At 39.8% G+C, this 20,846-nt stretch overlaps 1 protein-coding gene across 1 annotated transcript in view; it reads left to right on the plus strand.

Moving 5' to 3' along the window:
* Positions 1-20,846, plus strand: part of PHACTR1 (phosphatase and actin regulator 1) — an 815,088-nt gene that overhangs the window by 97,107 nt on the left and 697,135 nt on the right. The window lies entirely within an intron of this gene.

A 20,846-nucleotide genomic window follows, 5' to 3' on the forward strand; every position in this document is an offset into this window, starting at 1 on the left:
GCTTTGTCATTCCGAGCAGCCTTTTGGAATCTTCTGTTCAGCTCTTTAGTATCTTGAATTCTTCCTTGTGCTTTGGCTTCTCTACTCTCCAGTGCAATCTTCAGAGTCTCTTCTGACATCCATCAGATGTAGAGAATTTAATTTTCTTGCCACCTTCCACTCTAATCCCAGGGGAAATAAAGATTGAGTAATTTTTCAAACTATCAATCTTCTGTTAAGTTGTCCTTCTGAGGTGGTTTGTGTGTTGCTTTCAAATACTAGCAGAGTCATCCTAGGTGGACAGGTTGCAGCAGGGCTTCCAGACTAAGACTAGGAAGAAAGGACTGGCTCTTTACTTTAAGGGAATCAGCCAATGAAAGCTGTATGGATCACAAGAGAATGTTGTCTAGCTCACTTTATTTGGACAAACCGTCAAGAGGGATCAGTCCCAGGAGGAGGACATTCATGTGGACTGAATGAAGCAGAAAGCCAGTAAAGACAGGCAGGGCCCTCTGGGAAATGGATTGGCACAGAAGCCACAAAGATGGACTTGAACATGCTGGTGGCCATTAGGATGACGTAGGATATAGGATTGGGCACAATTTTGTTCTATTATACTTGAGGCTCCAATGAGTTAGAGTCCAGTTGACAGATGCTATCTAGCTATCTAATTCAAATATTTTTGAACTCCTATTTTATTTGTGCATGGCCCCCAAAACTAGTTCTGTTGAGTCTTCCACATCTCTTCTCCCACCTTCTGGATCTGGGATATTTCTGGCTTCAGAACGAGTCCCCTGCTAACTTTAGTGTGGAGACCACCTGGCTCTGTAATTACTGAGGCGATCCAAATCATGTGTGCACCTGCTGTCATTGATGAGGTTTGTGCTTGCTCCTCCACCATGGAATCTTCCTTCCATCCTGTATTCCAACCTCCAAGGCCAAAGCCATTTCCAAGTTCATGAGCATGGTAGGTCCCACTGTGTCCTCATGCTTGATAAGTTACTTCTCTAACAAGCCTACAAGGTTTCTAGACTTGTTCTGTTTGAAAAAACATTTTCATCAAGTATGTCCAGAGTTAGCTAGAACTTTCACTTAAAAGGAACCAACAGGCTCACTTTGGTAGAGTCTGGTCATGGCCATTATTTTTAAAAAGAAATATAATGCTAGAAAGAAACAGTCCGCAGAGTTCAAAAGCAGGTTTTCAGGAAGAAGGACACTGATGGTCCACTCAAGAGTATAAAGTTCTTTCCTGTCTCATCACTACATCTGCCACTAAAGTTTTTTTTTAAATTTTTTTTCTGATGCCCCACTTCTTTCAGGAAGGAAATGGGGAGATAAATTACTCTTTTCCTGTAGTTGACATGTCTCTCTCTCTCTCTCTCTCTCTCTCTATATATATATATATAAAAGAAATATATCTCGAACTCAAGGCTGCTGATTTAACAAGTTAATACTGCCTGTATGGGCTGAACCCTGTACTCAGAGGCTTCAGTCCTAGCTAATAGTCTAATGCCCTCTGTGAACCAAGCCATTAGATTTGTTGTTGTTATGTGCCTTCCAGTCTACCAGGATTCATAGCGACCCAAGGCACGATAGCTCTGAACCCTGCTCTATCCTGAGTCAATCTGTCTCTGACATGCCAACTCCTACTACTCCAGTTATTCTGTCAATCCATCTAATCTAGGGTCGCCCTCTCCTGGGCTGCCTCCTCGACCCTTCCAAGCATGATGTCCTTTCTCCAAAGACTGGTCCCTCCTGGCTACATACCCAAAGTATGTGAGTAATCTCAAAATCCTTGCCTCTGAGGAGCAGCTTGGTTTCACCCTTTTCAGGTCAGACCTGTTAGTTCTCTTGGCAGTCCATGGTATGTTCAATATTCAGTACAAGCCATTAGATTTACTGATTGTTACATAATGACAGCTCAGTGGTTGGTGCTATTCCTCTGCCCTCTAGCCCCCAACTTCGCCCAAACCCGCCACTACCGCACCACCATGACTACGTGGTCTCATATTCAAGGCCACGTCCTCACAATTCCCTCTCCATCTCCCATTGGCCAAGGCAGAGAGAGCCTGCTCTCTGTCCAGTGGCAGAGTGATGCAGTGCAGCCAGTTGCCTGCTGACTGGTGTAAAAGGTCACAGGAACCCTGGAGAAACTAAGCCCTTGGAGACCCTCCTTCTGGTTTTGGTGTTAAGTCCCTCTGCCCCACAGGGGAAGATTCATCTGCTGCACGAGGTACTGCCCATGACTGCTCTCTTCAGCAGGGCTTGTGAACTGGGTAGACTGGCCCTTTTAACGTCATCCCAGGCCACAGCCGACTATATTTACAGCACAGAATACACATAAATTAACTTTCCACTGAACACTTTAAAGTTAGCATTTCACCTTACATGAATCTGATTGTGACAAAACACGAGATAATTACAGGAAAAGTAGAAAGACAAACTCTCAAGAACGAAAGGTGCATATAGCCTATAGGGAAAAGTTAGCTGAAGCTGGAGCATGGCCAGCAGTAGCATTAAAAAATAGGACCGTTATTAATTAGAAAGGCAGAGAAACAGAAAATAAGGACTCTGGCTGGCACCCTGATGATAGGAAATGAAGGGCTTTGTAGCTATCAGAACGAATTATCCAGTAGACATAGTAATTATCTAAGTGCCTATTCTTTTATAAAATACACAGCCAGCTGGAAGCTTGGCTAGAAAGTAGAAAGGAGAAAAAATATTTATATTCAATTGGTTCAAACAGTTTAACATTGGTCTACTGAATTTAAAAGCTGGTAGTTCAAACCCAATGGGAGGCACCTCAGAAGAAAGGTCTGGCAAACTTCCTCCAACAGATCACAACCATGAAACCACTGTGGTTCTGGATTTGTTGGTAATTTTTTCAGGAAGGAAGTACCAGTATCTATCTATTGTATGAATATAAACATAGAAAGAAATATAATAAAAAATTAGGGTTTTTAGAATTGTATACACTTAAGAGAAAAATGTAGAACATATCCATGAAGAAAAATGCAATTCATGAGAGCCAAACAATATATAGATGCTGGACCTCACCTCCTAGAATTTATGTGTTGTTATCACATAGATTGAATCAGCCTCACTCTCCACTTTGGTTTTCGTTTTTATTCCACATCAAAGTTGCTACCTCCTTATAGAAGTCTAATAAATGTCAAGTGTATATATTAGGTTAACATATAAGATTGGACAGGTTTTGTTTTATTCCATTCGCTCCTGAAAGAACTTTAAACAACAGGTGCCTCTTGTTCCTAGACCAAATTCCTATTGGCAAATGAATGATTAAAGAAACTAGTACATTCACGCAACCAAGTATTATGCAGCATTGAAAAACAATAAGGAGCTCATGAAACACTACATAACATGGAATGGACTTGTCTAAAAGACGTTATGCTCAGTGGAGTAACGCAGTCATTAAAAGACAAATGGTGCTTAAGACCACTGATATCAAAATAGGATGGTTACAAGGGAAAAGGAACAGAAGGGTGGGCAAGAAAAGAATGGTTAGATAATGAGCACTTTGTTGGAATAGATGATCAATCTGAAACGAAATGATAATCAGACATTATGTATAAGACTAACTGAACTTCCTAGCAGCACAACATGCAGTTAGCCAACAGAGTTTCCTCAGGTTTATGTAGGATCTCTTTTAACTGACATGATATCCTTACCACAGTATTTCAAGTATCTAAGTTTCAAGAAAGCCAGAGATCTAGAAATTATTCTGTTTAAATTGACCTCAAAAATAATAGCTGTTTCACAAGTACGAGTGAAAAACTCTTCCATACCCACCAGCACCAAACTCTGTAAAAGCTGTCATCTTATTTATTTTTTGTTCTACTTTAGAGCTACTTAACTAAGTTTCCATGACAAAAAAAAGAAAAAAAAAACAAATCCCAAACTTGAAAGTTAAGTCTATGGCTCTAAAAATATGTTTTATAACTCCCAAGTTATGTTGTTTATGGAAGTGAATTTTTGGGAGCAGGGATGCATGGAAGGGGTACCCGAACTTTAATCACAGGTTTTGTATAAAAGCAGAGAGGTTAAGAATTCAGTTGTGTTTTTTTTTTTAAAAAAAAAAAAAGAATTCAGTTGTTAAAGCATGAGTGAAGTACCTCCAAGGAAAATATTTCAGCTCCTTAAACAAAAATCTAGTCACTGTCTGTCAGCCCAACTCATGGCAACTCTATGTGTGTCGGAATTGTTAGGGTCGGACTCTATCTTCAAGAGTTTTCAATGGCTGTTTTTCTTGGAAGTAGATCACAAGGGCTTTCTTCTGAGGCACCTCTGAGTGGTCTTGAACCTCTGACTTTTCAGGGAGCAGGAGCGTGAATTAGCCTTTTATACTACTCAGAACATCCAGATAGCACGTACTTGCCCTTAACTACTACTGTGCCATGGCTTAGAAATTGCAGTTGTCTTGTTGTTTATGTGTGACAAATTCGTCAATTGTTATTGTACTAGTCCCATTATTATTCAGCATCCTGAAAATTTGACCTGAGCTAGGATTCTATTGGACATAGGCATTTTAGAATACACTGAAAACACAATATAAGATTTAGGAAGATTAAATAGCATGGTAGATTCTTTAAGCTCAGTATTTCCACTTTATTTTTACCTAAAATGAAAAAGTTTCTCTTTTTTTTAAAGGGAGAGCTCATCAAAGGCAATCTGAAGAATTTCCATCTTGACTCCACCCACGTGCTTTGCTATTTTGGGCAACCTCCCTCCTAGTGGAAGGCATTACTTAGATTTTTAGATTTCACTTGCTCTCACTCTAGTTTGTGAGGTTTTTTAATTTTCATTTATCCTTAGGGTTTTAATTTTTCCTCTTGAGGTCATCATCAACTTTTGATCCATGTTATAAAAAGGGAAAAAAGAGAGGAATCATTATTAGGCACCATTCAAGTGAGTGGTTTCACTCGTTGCTGTAGTATCTCTTAAGTACTTAGATCAGAGATTATTCAATTAGTATTTCGAGAGTGGGTTAGAGTCAACGTTGAACATGCCGAGTGTCTTCTTGTGTCTGAACTTTGGCAGCCTCTCCCTCAAGTGATGATTCTTGAAGTTTCCTTAGGTTGTAAAATCTTGTAACTGTGAAGCTTTTCCAATTATTTTTCCTTTATTCAGATTTTTTTTTGTCATGATTGACATTTTATAAAAAACCTACTTGGCAAGGAATAGGAGCTTCACAGAGTGACATCTTACAAGATTTCATTCCCAGGGGTGTTTTTCTTCACTGTTTTGTGTAAGTAGGTGACTATGTTTCAAGATGTGAATGGAAATGAAGGATCATAGAGAATATAACATTTTTAAGAACCTTTGTACTTGAAGATACCTAGTATTTCACATTCTAATTGTATTGATTAAGTAACAAAACCCATAAAGGTTGAGTGATTTTATCAAGTTGCTTTAGTGAGAGAAGCTACACCAGATTCCAAAATATCCATGATTACCCATTCAGAATTGTTTAAACTACAGCACTCTTACGAAGGCAAGGGGGAAATGTACGGTATGAATCAGCTTTTTGGACATACATTTGTTTTCCTTAATAAGTCATAACATTTTCAATGTGATAATATCATTTCCCTCTAAGCTGCCTCCAAAACTATCCTGTGACCATTAGTAATTTGAATCTGAATATAAAGTGTGATTCATGTGAATTAGAAATCAACTTTCTTCAAGAAGCCCTTACCATGCACCAATAAAATGCCAGCCAACTGCTAAATTCTCTTTGGGCATGTTGCAAGGAGGGACGGGTCCTTGGAGAGGGACATCATGCTTGGGAGGGTGGAGGGACGGTGCAAGAGGGGAAGACCCTCTATGAGATGGATTGATTCAGTGACTGGGGTAATCAGGATGGGTGTGTCAGAGGCAGTGCGATTGGCACAGGATAAAGCAGGGTTTAGAGCTGTTGTACATAGGGTCGCTATGAGTCACAAACGACTCAACACACATAACAACAACAACAATGAGTAAAAGCATGCAGAGTGGTCATCAGCCTTTAGTTTGAATCCTGGTTCAATCACTTAGCAGCTGTGTGATGTTGGGAAACTAGATTAACCTCTCTGAACTTCAAATTACCTGGCCCCTTGAGGACAAAATGGTCAATGTTGCTTTGCAAAATGCCTAGCATACTTCACACATAAACCCTCACATGAAAGGCATCCTTGTCTTCCTTTACTGAAGGCTAATTATTCAGTCTGATAGGAAAGAACTAACTGCCTGCAGAACTGTGATGTAGGGACAGCTCAAGGCTGAGGGCATTCTTGCTTCAGCCTGGAAGCAAGCATTAGGCAAAGCAGAGGAGGCTTTTGAATGAGAAGGCATTTACCAATCAGTCAGCATCCAAAGGAAAACGACAAATAAACTTAACTCCAAGAGTAGACCACAGAGCAGCCCTGTCCAATTAGGAACAAATTATTTGACAAGATTTCTATTAGTCACTTTATCTAAATAGTTAAAAAAAACATTTAAAATTAATTTTGATAATGTATTTTACTTAACCAATAACCAGTTACTGTCAAAGTGATTCCTAATCCCAGTGGCCCCTGTGAGCTTTGCAGTAGAAGTGTGCGCTATAAAGTTTTCAATGTTTGTTAGGGGAGGAAGATTCCGAGGGCTTTTTTCAAGAACACCTCTGGGTGATCTCCAACCTTCAACCTCCTGTGTGGCAGCAAGAGCTGTTTTCACCACCCAGGGTTTCTTTGTTTTACTTAATCAGATATCTTTTAGCTATCTAAAGGAAATTCATTTCAACATGTCATCAGTTGTTGTTGTTGTTGTTTGGTGCTGTCGAGTCGTAGACTCATAGTTAGTTCTTAGTTAGCAACCCTATGAACTAACAGCCTGAGCGCTGTTCGTGCTTAGAGTTTCCGGAGGCAAGCCATTTCGGAAGTGGATGCCGCTCCTGCTTCCAGGCTTGATTTAGTCGGGAAGCTCCAGCCCACACTATCCTCCATGGGTACCCATTACCATGATTGGCACATCACTGTCACAGTCTTCAGCATCACAGCAACCACAAGTTACCTTTGTACAGTAATGCACAGACCAGTGCTATACCACCTAGAAGAACGTTTGACAGGAAAACAATTTGAACCTGTCATCAGTAGAAACAAAAATAATGAGACTGCATTCCTTTTTCCGTACTATCACTTTAAAATGTAATACATCTTTAACACTTTGCAACACACCTAATTCAGATGACCCACTGTGTGCTCATTAGCCACATAGGATGTAGAAAACATTTGAGTCTGAGGATTACAGAGAGGAGGGAGATTAGGGAGAGGAGTCAGATTAGCGAGGTGGGCAAGGACCTGATGGCAGAGGGCTTCGGAGGCATTGTTATGAGAATGGAGCTTCTATTTTAAAGCAGGAGAATAGTGTAACCAGTTCTGTAATTGCAAAGATCATGCTGGGGGCAGGGTCATCACTTTGAGGGCTGTTACAAATTATCTCCACAGACTCCTCCTTCTCTGACTATAATGTGCACATTGATAATCTGAACGAAACCCTCTGAGCCTATCTCATGATAATGGAGCTCTGGTGTCCTAGTGGTAAGAAGCTGTGCTACAATCCCAAAGGCATGTGACTGAAATCCACCAGCTGCTCTTTGGGAGAAGGATGGGCAATCTCTTTCCATGGAATTTACTGCCTCTGAAAACCCATGAGAGGGTCAGCTATGGGTTGTTTCCAACTCAGTTGCACACAACTATAAGTTTGTGATGCACCATCAAGTTTCTGAGGCAGTAAATCTTTTCAGTAGGAGACTGTGCATTTCTCTCCCTCTGAGTGGCTGGTGGATTACAACTGCTGTCTTTTCAGGTAACTCGATACATTCCACAGTAGCCCAACACATTCTACACTGTACCACCACACTCACTCACTCACTCACTCACTCACTCAGTACCATCAACTCAGAACAACTCATAGCTGACCCTTGACTGGATTTTCAGAGGCTGTAAATCCCATGAAAGGAGATTAACTTTTTTTTTTCCTTTGAAGTATCTGGTAGATTTGAACGACCTACCTTTGGGTGGCGGTGCAACTTCCTATCCATTAGGCCACCAGAGCACCATATATACAAGGCATCAATTAAAATGAAGATTCTGATTTTGAAGGTGAGATTCGGTATTTCTAACAGGTTCCAACATGAATCTTATGCCAACTGATCCAAAAACCACACTTTGAGTAGCAAGATTCCTGAAGTTTTGGATTTGTTGTTCATTTGTTTTTTAAAAAAGCAATGTAACGATTGTTTTACCCAGAGAGAAGAAATGAGTCCTAGCTAATAAATGGAAAATTAATGGCAGGCACCCCTTGCAGTCTAACTATGGTGCACAGAAAGACCCTACTAGGTAATTTGCTATGTCAATTAAGGATGTCAATGGCAGCCATTATCTTGGTGTTTCGTGGTGGATATTTCTCTTTTTTAAATTTTGTATTGGTTGTTTTTTTGTTGGGTTGTGTGTTTTTTGGGGTTTTTTTAAACCTTTCCAGGAAACTCGTTAATTTGCATTAAAAGGAAGAAACATCTTGAGCACAAACTGCCTGTGATTTCCTGCTCCTGAGGCAGAACATTTTGATTCACAAATGAGTTGAGACCCACAAACTGTACCAACCCCACCATCCCTCTGAAGGCGGGACATGTGATTAAGAAAGACCCTAGTGTTTGATATCCATACTCTGTGAGCACAGGATGATAAGAGTCTATAGGTGGAGAGGAATGAATTAATGTTTTCAAAGTGTATTATTCTTGTTATGTGCTGTTGAGTCAGAATCAACTCATGGCAACCCTCCAGAGTTTCCAGAGTCTGGATATTGCACAGGAGATTGCCTACCTTTCCCCCTCAGAGCAATAGGTGGATTTGAACTGCATGTCTTCGAGTTGGCAGCTCAACTCCTTATTGCTATGCACTGGAGCTCCCTCAAAATTTATTAAAGACTCTCAAATCATTCTTGTCCACTCAGTGCATTTAATAAAGAATTAATATTTTAAGTTCGTGGAATCTCATCTTGCATCTGTGTTGTGTTAAACTAACATGTCTCGGTGGTGTTTGCTTCCCTGTGATATTCCTGGAGTCTATCTTTAGTTAACTTCAAGGCAGCTCTGGTTCTCTGCAGCTCCATGTTCAGGTTAAAAATGGCATCCATAAAGTTTTCAAGGCTGTGAATGCAAATGTGGATCACTAATGCTGTCTTCACAGACTCTATGGGTGTGTAGAAGTGTTAATATTTGGGCTACTAGTCAATCACTTAATCATTTGCTCCATCTGGGGACACCTTATACATGCACCCCCCTTCATGCTTTGAAGTCCAAAGATTTAAACACTGCAGGACTTTTGTGTTGAATCTGGATTACCAGAACAGATTTTCTTTTTCCTTAATTAAGGTAAAAAGAGAGAGTGCAGCCAGAGGGCTCTTTGGAGGCAAGAACGATGAGGCTTTGCCTCACATATTTTGGACACATTGCTAGAAGGAGCTATTCCTTGAAGAGGAACATGATTCTGAGAAGGGCGTTTTTGTTGTTGTTATGTGCCATCGAGTCACTTGCGACTCATAGCGACCCTATGTACAACAGCCCTAAACTCCACTCTGTCCTGTGCCAGTCGCACTGTCTCTGACACTCCCATCCCAATTATCCCAGTCACTGAATCAATCCACCTCATAGAGGGCCTTCCCCTCCTGCGCCATCCCTCCACCCTCCCAAGCATGATGTCCTTCTCCAAGGACCAGTCTTTCCTCACAACATGTCAAAAGTATGTTAGACGGAGCCTCAGAATCCTTGCCTCCAAGGAGCCACCCGGTTTAACCCTTTCCAGGACAAATCTGTTTGTTTTCCTAGCAGTCCATGGTATTCTCAATACTCTTCTCCAGAACCACAGCTCAAAGGCATCAATTCTCCTTCTATCCTCCCTAGTCATTGTCTAACTCTCTGATGCATGATAAGTGATTGCGAAGAGGAAGACCCTCAACCAGGTGGATTGACCTGGTGATGACTGCAGTAGGCTCTTGTGTGTCAGGAAGTGTGAGGACAGTGCAGCATAGAACAGAGTTCAGATCTTTTGTTCATAGTTGCTATGAGTTGCACTTGACTCAAAGGCACCTAGAAACAAAAATATGATGCCATTGTTTACAAATCTCTATCAAAACTTCACTGTACTCTTCCTTTCCCTTCCCCTTACTCATCTATTCACTAATTTCTGCCTTCTTCCTCGTCACACTTCTTTCCTTTATTTCCCCCTGCCTCCCTCTTTCTTCCATACCCCTTCCCCATTAGATCAGTTATGCATGTTCTGTTCCACATTGTTAATTGCAATGCACATGCTCTCTGTTCGTTCATTCACCATTGTTAATGCTAGATTATCTTTCATAGCATAGCTTTCTGTGGTCTTTTAAGTTGCAATGTATAATCAGAATGTTCAGAACAAATTATCCCTGTTTTTAAAACACAAAGTTTATGGCCCATTCCTGAATTCATATAATGCAAACAGATGTTCTGTCTGCTCTTTTATTCCAGCTGATTGCTTTTCTCCACAATCTCCACTCATATGAACACTCATATTTTTCCACTTTAAAATTGTTTCCTTTACTTTTTGAAGCTCTCCATGTAGCTAACTGAAGTGTTTCACTGACTTGAGAGTATATCAAATGGTGAAGAGGCTGAGTGACAGCATCTAAATGTCATATTCCACCATGGACAACTTTCAGAAAAAGCAATATTCAATTTTTAGTTTGACCTTTCTCAAAAATGTTCAGCTCACGTTATTCACTTCAGTTTTCCTCATACATAAAAGATCTGTGAGTGGATCTTTACTACTGTGGCATTTAATCACCATCTCCAGAAAAGATGTTTTACAAATGCCAGGATATGATGAAACATAAGGTCATGCGTCATGCTGGGGTTGCCCTGTAGAGGCAGCCCCATTTGGAAAAGAGACACTTTCACATCGTTTTACTTACTACGTATGGACTATCACCAACAGATGAGACATGACCAAAGCAACTCAAGACTCAATTATTAAATCTGCAGATATTGGACCTTTCTTATCATTCCTTCCTAGAAGAGCTATATTCTTTTCCTGCTCTAATAGAAAAAGCATCTTACAGAACAAAATGCTGTAATACTTACACACATTCAATGATTTATTTTATTTATTTTAAAATGGTCAAGAGACCATCAGGAATGGATATGGATCTTCTAGTTTGAACATCACTCATTAGACCTTGATAGATTGTCAGAACCTGATGTTTCACCTTGGTAGTGCTGGTCAACTTGGAAAGGTATGTGCTTAAACGTTATGGCAATCTAATGTCATCAGCAGAGAACTGCCAGAAGTCCAGGCTAGGTTTAGAAGGGGTCATGGAAGTAGGGATATTGTAGCTGATGTTAGATGGATCTTGGCTGAAAGCAGGGAGTACCAGAGGAATGTCTACCTGGGTTTCATTGATTATGCAAAGGTGTTTGACTGTGGACCATAACAAACTGTGGCTGACTCTGAGAAGAATGGGAATCCCAGAACACTTGATCGTGCTAATGCAAAACTTATACTTGAACCAAAAGGCAGTCGTCAGAACAGAGCAAGGAAACACTGCATGGTTCAAAATTGGGAAGGGTGTATGCCAGGGATATGTCCTGTCTCCATACCTTTTCAACCTGTATGCAGAACAGATCATCGGGGAGGCTGGGCTCTATGAGGAGAAATGCAGCATCAGGATTGGTGAAAGATCTATCAACAATCTTTGTTATGAGATGACACAACCCTGCTTGCTGAAACTGAAGAGGATCTGAAGCGCTTGGTGCTGAGGGTCAGGGACTGCAGCCTTCAATATGGATTGAGGCTCAATGTCAAGAAGGCAAAGATTCTTAACACTGGACCAATTGGCACATCAGGATGGATGGTGAAGAGATTGAGATTGTTCACAGCTTTAGTTTGCTTGACTCCACAATCAACCCTCTTGGCACCAGTAGCCAGGAAATTAAAAGATGCATTGCAATGGGAAAATCTGCTGCTAGGGACCTCTCTAAAGTACTGAAGAGCAATGGAGACTAAGGTCTCCATTAGTCTGGAGACTAAGGTGCGCCTAATACAGGCATGGTCTTTGCAATCACATGTTATGCATCAGAGAGTTGGACAATGACTAGAGAGGTTAGAAGGAGAACTGATGCCTTTGAACTATGGTGCTGGAGAAGAGTATTGAGGGTACCATGGACTGCCAAGAAAACAAACAGATTCATCCTGGAGAGGGTTAAACCTGGCTGCTGCTTGGAGGCAAGGATTCTGAGGCTTTGTCTCATGTACTTTGGTCATGCTGTGAGCAGAGACTGATCCTTGGAGAAGGACGTCATGCTTGGGAGGGTGGAGGGCAGGCGCAGGAAGGGAAGGCCCTCTGGGAGGTGGATTGATTTGGTTACTGGGGTAATCGGAATGAGTGTATCAGAGACAATGAAATTGGCAAAGGACAGAGAAGAGTTTAAAGCTATTGTACATAGGGTCACTATGAGTTGCAGGTGACTCGACGGCATTTAACAACAACAACAATGTCATAAAGTTTAAATGTCATAAAATAGGGAGCTCTGGTGGCCTCGTTGTAAAAAGCTATACTGCAACCCTGAAGGCACATGGTTTGAATCCACAGTTCCCTCTACAGAAGAAGGGTGGACAATCTCCTCCTTTGTGATTTTCTGCCTCTGAAAACCCACTGGAGAGTCAGCTATGGATTTGTTCTGACTCAACAGCACACAACAGCAATGATTTCAATGATGGTCTCCCATTTAGGTAACCTCAGTTAAATATGGCTTTGAGGATTAAAAGAAGAAAGAAAGAAAAGGTAGATTCTTTAAAAGTTCTCCATGCACAAACTTCTTCCTCTAAATGACCATTTCTCCTAAATGGTTTGGAAGAAAGGAAGCTGAAGATGATCTAGGCAGTAGCACTTATAGATAATAATTCATATATCCTCATCCTATTGCATATCCTATTATTTTACAGTTTAAAATACTTTTTTGCACATTATGTGATGTTTCTGTTAAAACTGTGGCAGGTTTTAGTTCTTTTTATTATTTGCACCATATTGATGCAAAAGTAAGAAAATAGCAGACACAGTACTAATATCCAGGTCTTCTCACCCAAATTTCACATGCATCACATTTAACTATTCAAAAAGAACAAAGAAGAGTATTCTTACAGTATTGTTACAGCAAGAAGCTGTGGGGGGAGGGGAAGTTTTAACTTATCATTACCAGTCTAGGGTATTGAAGTGGAGTGGGTTTTTTTTTCTTTTTTTTCTATGGCTAGAATAAGCCTCAAGGAATAAATCCCTGTAATTAAATTTTAAAACACAGATATCATTGTTAACTTATGTGCAAGAAAAAAATTTCAAACTCTGAATATCTCCCCAAAAGACTACGGGCCAGGAGGAGAGGCAGTGGGCAACATACGCAGTATTAAGATCATCTTCTTCGTGCATACTATCTCGTGTGTGCTACAGACTTCTCCCCAAGCTTAAGTTAAAGAAATGGTTTTCAGGTCTCACTGTGTGCTCTTCTGAGTTTGCCTCCCCCCTTTCTTAAAGTCATCAAGTGATTCTTAGTTTTACTATGTCCAATTTCTGAGAAAGTCATAATAAAAAAGTAAATTACAGACTTAGATAATATTGAGCGAAAGTTGTTTAAAACTAACCTGACTAGTCCATTTCCGAGCAAAAATACCAACTCTCTTTTTCAAAATGCTGGTGAGTTAGGGCAGTAATGTTAAAACATGTATCATCTGGGTAATAATAGGTAGTTACTGGAAAGATGTAGCTGAGCCAATCCCAAGTCTTGGTAGTTCCATGTGTATCAGAGTAGAACTGTTCTTCATTGGTTATTCCATAGCAGCTTGTTGGAGGCAGGCCAGCAGGCATTTCTTCTGAGAAAATCCTCAATAAATTTGACTCATTACACTCTTAGTTAATGGTGGAGTGTTTAACCATTCACGCCACCCTGAGACATGGATTTCACCTGATGATATGCATAGGAATCAAGATAAGATCAATTTAAGATACAGTGGTATTAAAAAAAATAATACAGTTGTGTGCTTTATTATTGCTGTGTGCAAAAAGCTATCAAGTCGCCTGTGATTCATAGTGACCCTCTCTGTACAATACCTCTGAATCCCCACACTGTCCTGAACCAGTCTCCCTGTTTCCAACATACATACCTACTCTTATTGGTGTGCCTTACAGTAATCATTTACATTGGTAAGATAATTTGAGCAACAATTTTGAGCAGGTAAGCATGTTTTTATATTAGTCTAAAGGGGAGAATGTACAAAAACTGCAAAGATTGGTACGAGTGAATCATGGGAAAACAGCAACTCATTTAGGCAATGAGGTACTATGGTCAAGTACCAATGAGGTGCAGGTCAAGTGAGCAAGAAGGTCAGCAGGGACCAAGTGACTCATGATCTCAACAGTGTTGATATCACATGTCCCCTTGGATCAGATTTTGACAGCCCTTCACTTGCTGAACTGCTTGGGAATGTCATTATCATAAAGACTGGAGGCATCATAGGAGTTCAGAGAAGGGCCACACAATAATTATAAGGGTTCGTGCATAGGAATAAATGTAAGAGAAAAGAATATCCTCGCTGCTTGGTTGACAGCGCTGCCAGGGCCTGCATGGCAGGAGGGGGAGGAATTAATTGCAAAGAAGGAGCTAAGAGTCTATAAAAGTTAAAGAAGGAAGCATTTAGCAGAATCTCAGCATTTTAAGTGAAGAGGCATCTAAGAAGAGATCATCTGGAGATTTGGTTGGAATTAATGAGACTAAATTGAGTAAAAGAAACTTGCGACAAAAAGGGCAGCAAGCAAAACCTTTTGAAAAAAAAAGAAGCATTTCATAAAGCTTTAGAGCGTAACTTAGAAACTCCATCTTATTTTCTTCCCCAAAACATTGAATTCTAGTATGAGAGATGTCTTACATCACTTAAGTCAATATCTTTACTTACATGAGTCAGGGATTAAGCCTTCTGAGAATAGACAAAATAAATTGTTCTCAGCTGTAGATCTTTTATATCCTAATTATGTATTAGAGACCTCTGGTGGCCTAATGATAAGAAGGTGCACTGCGATCCTGAAGGCACGAAGTCCAAATCTACCAACTTGCTCCACAGGAGAAAGATGGGCAATTTCCTCCAGTGGGATAACTAAACCTCTAAATCTGCGGGGGAGGGTCAGCTCTGGGTTGATTCCTACATGACAGTGCACAACAACAACAAGGAGAAATTGAAAAAAATTTTATATATATATATATATTTAAAATGCTATAGAATTGATTCTACCTCCTGACAACTCCATGTGTATCAGAGAACTGTGGTCCACAAGGTTCAGTGGCTGGTTTGTTTTCAAAGTACATCACCAGGTCTTTCTATTGCTCTGGGTGAACTTAAACCTCCGACCTTTCAATCACCAGCCAGCACATTAACTGCATCACAAAGAGACTCCACTTGAGCATTATTTGTGCCATATTAATGCTGTGATAGCTATTATATGCTGCTGAGTTGATTTTAACTTGTATTGACACAGTCTATAGTGAAGTTTACTGCCTCTGAAAACCCACTACAGGGTCAGCTATGGGTTGTCCAACTCAATTGCACACAACAATTGACACAGTAGGGAGTTCTGGTGGCCTAGTGGTGAGAAGCGGAAATGCAATCCCAAAAGCATGCAGTTGGAATCCATCATCTGCCCCACAGGAGGATAGGCAATCGTCTCCTCTCAAAACCCTTGGAAGGTCAGCTAAGAGCCAGTTCCTACTCTTAGGCACACAACAACAACAACACTAACATCATGACTAATGATGGGCTCCAGTATGTCAGAAGTGGTCAGGGTAGCACAGGATAGGAAGAGTTCAGATCCATTGTAGTCCAGCACTCAACAACAGCAATAGGACAGAGAAGAGCTGCTACATAGTGTTTCCTATTTTATATCATATTCTCAGGATCAGTTCTTTTCTTCTGTGAAATGGCTGAAGGGTTTGAACTGCCAACCTTTCAACCTTTCAATTTAATACTTTGACTACCAAGGCTCCTTACTATATTACTCTTGTTGTTTTGGGGTGTCATCAAGTTAACTACAACTCATAGTTACCCTATGAACAACAGACCTGAACCTTGCACCATCCTAAACTGTCCTCATGGTCTCTGATAAGCTCAAGCCCATTCTTGTAGTCACTGTTTCAATCCATCTTGTTGAAAGTCTTCTTTTCTCTGACACTCCACATGATTCCCAAGAATTGACCCCTCCTAACGACATGCACAGAGAATGTGAGATGAAAGTCTACCATCTTTGCCCCTAAGAAGCACCTTGGCTGCACTTCCTCCAGACCTGTTTGCTCTTTTGGCAGTCCATGGAATATGCAGTACTCTTCACCAACACTATAAATCAAAGGCATGGATTCTTTTCCCTTCATCCTTATCCATTATCTAACTTTCATATGCATATTGTTGTTATTGATTTTGTTGCTGTTGTACTGTTGAGTTGGGACCCACTGATAGCTATCCCTCCAAAAGGTTTTAAGAGCAGTTAATCACAGGAGAGGAGATTGCCCATCCTCCAACCCACAGGAGTTGCTTGCAGACTTGAACCACATACCTTTAGGTGGACAACACAATTCCTTACCACCTTACCACCTTACCACCAGATCTCCCATTGGGATGCAAAGCCATATTAATTATTATATTACTAAGTCCATCCAGTTCCATTGTATGGATTTGCAAAGGGAAATTATACCTTTTAGGTTCCATGTGATAATGTCCTTCAAACTCTTTAATTTTAATTTCCAAACTCTCTTCCGGTGTATCAGTTCTGACTCATTGTGACCCTATAAGTGAAGCTAGAACTGCTCCACAAAGTTTCCAAGGTTGCAAGGCTTAACTGATGCAGATGACCTCATCCTCCCCTGTGGAGTCACTAGGGTGTTTGGATTTCAGATCGTTCACTTAGTATCCTAATGTTTACCTACTTCTCAAAAAGGATCTGTAATTCTTATTTACATATTCTTTCAATCGTAGAAGAATTAAGCTATATATTGTATTATAAAATTAAAGTAAAATGTATATAGCTAGTTAATGCCAAAGATGAGTATGTACTGGCCTGCCTATGTTCTTCTGTTTTCAGCCTAAAAGCATATTCACTCCAAGACATTTTTTTTCTACTCCTCAGTAGTTTTTAGGCTTTATTAACAAGTCATAGAAATGTGACAGAAAAAGGAACAGTCTTAGGAACAAACAGTTACATGCAAAATTAATCTGTTTAAAAAAATATCATCTGGAAATGGGAATATATGATTAGGCTAAAATTAAAAAGAAATAAAACTAGCAAAAAGTTTTAAAAATATAGTTGCAACCACAATGAGATACTGTCTCAACCCAGCAGCAGTGGCAAAGTTTGACAGGACAACAAGTAATAAATATTGAAGAGGGTGTGGAGAGATAGAAACTCTTATACACTGTTTGTGGCATTGTAAAATGGTACAGTCACTCTAGACATGAGTTTGGCGTTTCCTCAGAAAGCTGAATATAAAAATTCCATATAACCCAAGCTTTTCTACTGCTTAGAATATACCCTGAGAAAATGAGAACTGAGGAACTGAGGCACAAAAAGAAATTTGTACACCAATGTTCATGACAGTGTTCATCACCATCGCAAGAACATGGAAACAGCCCGAATGCCCAACCACAAACGAATGAATTGAGAAATGATGATACATTCACATGGTGGAATACTACTCCGTATGCCAGAGCAATGATTTTGTAAATCTTACCTAACTTGGGAGGGGCTGGAGATAATTATGTTATGTGAACTAACTCAGTCCCATAAGGACAGACACTGTATGAAACCATTATTGTAGAGCCTGTGTGAGGATGCAAGATGGGGTAGGTAGGAGCAGAGGGCTCAGGATGGGTGAGAAGCAGGGTCGCTTAATCATAGGGTCGCACAATTTGATGGGTGGAGGGAGAGGTGAATAAATGGGAAAGATTCAGTGTGAAAAACAATGTATACAAACTTTGTAAATAAAGCAATATAAACTAAAAATTTTATTAAAAAATAAAATACAAAATTTATTTCACATTTAAAAGATGAAAATAGAATTTTATACTCAATTTCCTTTAAAACAATGTCTTTGAAAGCATAAAAAATGGACCTATTTTAGGTGACCTACCTGATCTGCATGATTTAGGAAACTTTTCATTGGGCATAGAATGTCATTAAATGTAGAATATGCTACCAATTTATCTATTACTAAAATACAGCAGACCAATTAAACTATGATGTAATGCTTTCCTTTTTTGTTCTTTCTCAACATTTTATTGTCGTTTGAGTGAAATTTTACAGAGCAATTTCACTCTCCCTTGAGCATCTCACACACATTTTTTTCATGACCTTAGTTACAGTCTCCAGGTAATGGCACTCTTACCACTTCCTCATGGGTTCCCCAGGTCCATCCATCTGTCTGAACCTAAATGGGTTACTAATTTACTGATTTGTTACTGATTTACTGATGAGCACATTCTTTGCAAGTGCTACTGTTCACTTTACAGGCTTATCTCTTATTTGGCTGAGAGAATCTCTAGGAACAGGTTAATCTGCTTTGCATGGTGTTTAAGGACCATACGTTCTTGTGGATTCTTTCTGGCTCCTTCAGATTAGGAATTCTAGTATATTCTAAGATTTTAAATCTTGTGTCATATATTTTTTTCTCTCACTCTGCCCAGGACTTTCTATTGCAATTTCAGTCAGAGTGGTTGGTAACTGTAGCCAGGAACAATCTAGTTGTTTTGGTCCCAGCATAATACAGCCCTTGAGTCCTTTGACAAATGGCTGCCTTAAATGATGTAGCCTGTATGGAATTATGCTACTAATCCATGACTTTCTGGTGGTTTGAATCTACTAGAAACCCTGGAGAAAGAAGGGCAGCCTTCTCCCATGTGATTTACAGCCTTGGAAACCCACTGGAGGGTCAGTGATAAGCTGATTTTGACTTGACAGCCATGAGTTTTTAGTTCACTCTACTCTGAACCAAAGAAAATATCAGTAGTTGTTTCTGAGATAACCACTCATGGCAGACTTCTCTTTATCTACTATGTTATTCCATTTGACCTATATATCCATGAGACTGTGGTCCTGAACTGTTCAGCTTAGTGACTCAGTCTTTCAAGGTATTTGATTGTGGCTAAGTTTGCATAATTTTCTACCCTGTATAGTTTTCTCATCAGAAGAAAGATAGTCTCCTCCTATGTGATTTTACAGTCTCTGAAAATCTGCTTGACAGTTAGCTGAGTCAGTCCCACTGCAATCAGTGAGTTTATACTCTGTAGCTGGACATATTTGCAGCTCATACAAATAACTAAATAGAAAAATTCTCTGCCAAACCTGTATATTCATAGGTGTACCCTTCTACACCAGCCCACACCTGTTGAGCATGCATGTCTACTTAGGTATCCACTTGGGAGTTATCGCTTGGTTTTGCTGTTATTGCAGGACTGTGTATGTAGTGGAATCTACTGTAGTTGCCTTTCACTGTTGCTGCCTCTGGTGTCTTCATGTTCCCTGCTTGTGTTGGGCTGACCTCCTTGTGTACTGCCTATCCTTTCACCTGAGTTATTACATGTCTCTTATCTAGTTAGTAACTTCTCCCTCCCTAGGATCCATCAGAGAATATTTCTTTCTTTCCATAAACCTTGTTTTTGAACTTTTTTTATAACAGTGATTTCATACACTATTTCATCTTCCACATTCATCAATGTTATGTGATATCTTGTGGATTTGTTGTTCTTCTTTAATAATGCTTAATCTTCCATTATGTGTGTGTCTTAGTTTGTATGTACATTCATCTGTTGAGGGAAAACTTAGGTGGTTTCCATCTTTTTGCTATTATACTTCTGTAATGAACAAAGGTGTCCACATACTCTTCATGTATTTTATTTCTCTAGGAGACAAATCTATTACTGGGAATGTTGAATCAAGTTGTGTCCCTATTTCTAACTTTTTTTCAGAAAGAATCATACCATTTTTCACCATGATTACACCATTCGACAACCTCACAAAGCCTTTTTCTTTATTAGTTGATATGATCGTGCACATCACACCTTTTATTTTACTTAGGTAGTGAATTATACTGATTGATCTTCTAAAATTAAATTATCTTTACATTTGCTATGTTGTTGTTTGATATACTGTCAAGTCAACTCTGATTCATAGCTGCCTTTTGTGCACCTGCTAAGAATCCTGCTTGGTCGCAGTGCATTGACTTTTCATATTTTATTGGACTATATTGGTGAGATTTTGTTGAAAATGTTTGCATTTGTGCTCATAGAGATTAGTCCTTAATTTTCTCTTTTCATTGGTGCCTTGAGGAGCTCTGTAGTTGGTAAGGAGTAGTGCTGCCAACCCAAAGGCAGCACCTCTCTGGTGCTTTTAATCTATAACAGTCACTCCATGGAAGAAAGATGCCCAATCTCCTTCCCTGTGGTTGACAGCCTAAGAAACCCTTTAGAGGATCAGCTGTGAGTTCTCTCCACCTCCAACTGAACTGCAATGAGATGATGAGATGTTTCAGTGAGACAGTGACTGCCGAGTCGTGGCATTGAGCCTATGCTCATGTTGTAGAATTTATTCAGGAGTGTTCCATTCTTTTCTATGTCCTGGAATAGTCTGATGAGTACATAATGCTTTCTTATCACATCATTTTAAAGACATACTCTGTTTCTTAAATGTGAAAATGTTGGGGTTTTAAAAAATGTGCCTTTTAATGTCAATGAAATATGATATTTTAAGCTTGAACCACAGAGGAGATAATGACTTGT

Source organism: Elephantulus edwardii, unplaced genomic scaffold (assembly GCF_000299155.1).
Source record: "Elephantulus edwardii isolate Elephantulus edwardi_28Jun2011 unplaced genomic scaffold, EleEdw1.0 scaffold00101, whole genome shotgun sequence".
NCBI lineage: Eukaryota > Metazoa > Chordata > Mammalia > Macroscelidea > Macroscelididae > Elephantulus > Elephantulus edwardii.